Below are 4,563 nucleotides of genomic sequence, written 5' to 3'. Positions count from 1 at the left end.
TGGTATAGTATAGGGCGGTATAGTATAATATAGTATGGTATAGTATGGTATAGTATAGGATGGTATAGTATGGTATGGCATAGTACATGGTGTTATAGTATAGTACAGCATGGTATGCCATAGTATGGTATAGTATAGTATAGTACGGTATAGTACGGTATAGTACAGTATGGTATAGTATAGTATATGATGGTATAGTACAGTATGGTATAGTACATGATGGATTTCTGATAAATCCTTTGCTCAGGGAAAATGTATTTATATGATGTTTTACCTGTTGCTGTCTCACCTGGCGGTCTTAAGATGAACACAATACGTGTAAATCTCTCTGGAGTACCTGCTAGATGACTAACATGTAAATGTATCTGTGACGGTCGGTGATGATGAGGGAAGACATGGCCTTATTTCTATTACAGCATATTGGATGACTGTCATTCATATTCCATAGACAAAGCTCAATGTAACATCGATAGGTTTAGGTTACTGTCATTCATTAAGCACGCCTGTCACCATCATTACCTGGACTCCTTCCCTTTGTTGATTGCCTAACCTATTTCTGTCTGCTCCTCCATTGGTTCCCGGTGTCAGCATTAATGTTGTTATGTTTTCATGTCCAGACGCTGTCCTGTCATGTTCAATGTTCACGCCCTGTACCTGCTTCTCGTCTACCAGCGTCAATCCTTACACTCCTAGGTATTGTATTGAAGTCAATTCAATGTACCCAGAGGAGGATGGAAGCTAGCTGTCCTCCGGCTACACCATGGTGCTACCCTACAGAGTACTGTTGAGGCTACTGTAGACCTTCTTTACAAAACAGTGTGCTTTAACTTCTTTGGGGTACCCCCTTCTTCTCAATTTCTGCCTAAAGACATACCCTAATCTAACTGTGTGTAGCTCAGGCCCAGAAGCAAGGATATGCATATTCTTGGTATCATTTGAAAGGAAACACTCTGAATTTTGTGGAAATGTGAATTGAATGTAGGATAATATAACACAGTAGATCTGGTAGAAGAAAATACAAGGAAATCAACATACGTTTTCTGTTTTTTATTGTTGCTGCATCATCTTTCAAATGACCAAGAACAGCCAKACATACAGATAGGATGCTGTGGGTGATTTGAATGAAGAACATAAGATGGCAGCAATAGCTGAGCAAAGTTTTAGACAGATAACTTCAAAAATGAGCGAGCTACATGACATTGAGCATGAAGTCACCCAGGTGTCCCACACAAATGTACCCAAATGTACCCAAGTGGCCAAATTGGTACAGTGATACATTTTTAAGGAAAGAACTATATAAAAAATACATAAATGCTATTCTAACACACCCCAAAAAAATAAATATATATAAATGAATTTTTTTTGTTGAAAAAATAAATAAATAAATAAATAACAAGGGTAAACAAATAACAAGGGTAACTATTTACACATTTTCTATTTACAATATTGTGAAGACCCTTGAAATCCCACTCTGTTGGTACGAATCGTGTCACAAGCCCACACCTCCCGCTTCCTCAGCTCTGTAAACAGGGTAGGGCTGGTGTAGAAGTTGTCCACAAAAAGTTTGTAGCCCTTCCCCAGCAGTTGAAAATCCAATAACTCCATTACAGAGTCATAGCTAAGTCCCTTACCAGTAGCAAAACAGTTTTTCCCTGATAAACAAAAAAATTGCAAGTGTAGGCACAGAATCAGCCAAAACAAACAGTTTCTAACCCCATTTGGTTGGTTTGTTATGCATGTATTGTTTGAGGCTGATTCTGGCCATTGAGGCTACCATCCTCTCATCGATGGACAGGGTCTGGGCGGGCTGAAAATAGGTCTTGCAGGCCTCAACTCAGCCTGGGGTAGAGAGGTTTTATTTTACAGAGCCTATCAAACCTTGGTGTGCCTCTCTTCTTGTCATTCTCCCCATCAACTTCTGGGTCACTGATGTGAAGCGCCCGTGAGATAGTCAGAAACCTTTTAGAAGACATGACAGTCACGGGGAAAGGCAGTTGATAGAGAGCTGACGTTTTCCAGTAGTCCCTTAGAGTTTTCAACTTCACCAGCCCCATGTAAATGACCATTGAAAAGTAGCAGAAAAGGTCTGACATGGAAATGGTCTTCCATGCCTCTTTCTTTCCTGCTTGCTTCTTAGCCCCGTACTTATTGGTGTTCGACACCAAGGAATCAACAACTGACGAGGTGAAAAACAGTTGAAAAAGTTGAAGGGGGCTGTACTTTGCAGTCATGTCTAGTTGAGGTCCTGGCTGCCTTTTGGGTCTAAAAACTAGTGGATTTGGTTCGACATCGTCTTCTAACACAGAGTGCCAACGACCCTCTGGCCCTCTGTCTGCAGGTTTCTCTCTTCCCCACCTCCGCTTCTTTGTCACTGACTTCACAACTCTAGATGGCCGGGTAGGTGTGGAGCCGGAGACAGCGGGGGTCCGGCTGGATGAACCAGCTTCAGAGGGAGATGGACACCTAGACATTGGCGGCTCATAATCAGAATCACTGCCACTGTGAAAGATAAAAAATCAGTAACAATACTTTCACGTATGAGCCCTGTATCAACACGTAAAAATAGAACAAGATAATTATACATCTGACACAACACTTTAAACACACAATGTCAACTCCAAGTCAATCACACTCTGTGAATCAAAACTGTCCACTAGGAAGCGCAACACTGATTGACAATACATTTCACATGCTGTTGGGCAAATGGAATAGACAAAAGGTGGAAATTATAGGCAATTAGCAAGACACCCCCAATAAAGGAGTGATTCTGCAGGTGGTGACCACAGACCACTTTTCAGTTCCTGTGCTTCCTGGCTGATGTTTGTGGTCACTTTTGAATCGCTCTCGTGCTAGTTGGTAGCATGAGACGGAGTCTCACAACCCACACAAGTGGCTCAGGTAGTGCACTCATCCAGGATGGCAAAATCAATGCGAGCTGTGGCAAGAAGGTTTGCTGTGTCTCTCAGCGTAGTGTCCAGAGTCATGGAGGCGCTACCAGGAGACAGGCCAGTACATCAGGAGAATGTGGAGGAGGCCGTAGAGGGCAACAAACAGCAGCAGGACCGCTACCTCCGCTTTGTGCAAGGAGGAGCCTGCCAGAGCCCTGCAAAATGACCTGGTCCGTACTTCTCCTCTTCTCTGTGGTGTAGATCATGTAGAGGGTGCGTCCATTACTCGTCTCCTCTCCTTGTGGTAGTACGATCATGTAGAGGAGGAGTCCAGTACTGTCTCCTCTCCTCTGTGGTAGGTAGATCATGTAGAGGAGGGTCCAGTACCGTCTCCTCTCCTCGTTGGGCTAGTACATTCGATTTGTAGAGGAGGGTCCAGTACCGTCTCTCCTCTGTGGTAGTAGATCATGTAGAGAGAGGGTCCAGTATCCGTCTCCTCTCCTCTGTGGTAGTACATCATGTAGAGGAGGGTCCAGTACTGTCTCCTCTCCTCTTGGTAGTACATCATGTAGAGGAGGGTCCAGTACTGTCTCTCTTCTCTGTGGTAGTAGATCGTGTAGAAGGAGGGTCCAGTACTGTCTCTCTCCTCTGTGGTAGATAGATCGTGTAAGGAGGAGGTCCAGGAACTGTTCTCCTCTCCTCTGTGGTAGTAGATATATCAGTAGAGAGGGTCCAGTACTGTCTCCTCTCCTCTGTGGTAGAGAGATCATGTAGAGGGGGTCCAGTACTCGTCTCCTCTCCTCTGTGGGTAGGTACATCATGTAGAGGAGGGTCCAGTACCGTTCTCCTCTGTGGTAGTAGATCATGTAGAGGAGGGTCCAGTACCGTCTCCTCTGTAGTAGTAGATCATGTAGAGGGTGGTTAGGTTGGTGCATGTCAATGACCAATCGTACTACTGTTGTAGTGGTGGAAGGGACATTGGGATGTCTCTGTTCCCTGAAGCTTAGACTCTGATGTAATGAGGGGCAGCAGGTAGCCTAGTGGTTAGAGCGTTGGGCCAGTATCCGAAAGGTTGCTTCATCGAATCCCGGAGCTGACCAGGTAAAAATATTTTGTTCTGCCCCTGAACAAGGTAATTCACCCACTGTTCCTAGGCCGTCATTGTAAATAAGTGTTTGTTCTTAACCTGCCTGGTTAAATAAAAAAATATTTTTAAAAAATGAGGCTTGTCCCCTGAAGGCTCTACTGTCATGAGGTCTGTTCCCTGAAGCCTAAACTCTGATATAATGAGGTTTGTTCCCAGGTTTATTTCCATGAGGGAATATCTGACCCTTGGAACTCACTCGTTTTTTTTGTCTGTATCCGGCTCTATCATCAATATAGACATATTGAGTCTATCCTCAATATAGGCCTTAAACTCCTGGACCTTAATATACAAGTTGTCTATTAGATGTATAGACATTGAAGAGAGATGAAACAGACTTTAAAGTGAGGAGAATCGCTGAGTGAGAGCTTTCTGCAGCTCCACAAACAGCTAATTAGACACATTTACACTGCTTTAACCTGGAGGTACACACACACACACACACACAAGCATGTGCACGCATTCATACACACACACACTCGAGGGGCTTTAAAAATGTGTAAGTGCTTGTGTGTGTGTCTGTCTGAAAGT

The sequence above is a fragment of the Salvelinus sp. IW2-2015 genome, unplaced genomic scaffold, assembly GCF_002910315.2.
Source record: "Salvelinus sp. IW2-2015 unplaced genomic scaffold, ASM291031v2 Un_scaffold2363, whole genome shotgun sequence".
Lineage (NCBI taxonomy): Eukaryota > Metazoa > Chordata > Actinopteri > Salmoniformes > Salmonidae > Salvelinus > Salvelinus sp. IW2-2015.
The sequence above is the reverse complement of the archived record's forward strand: the minus strand, read 5'-3'. Positions refer to the sequence as shown.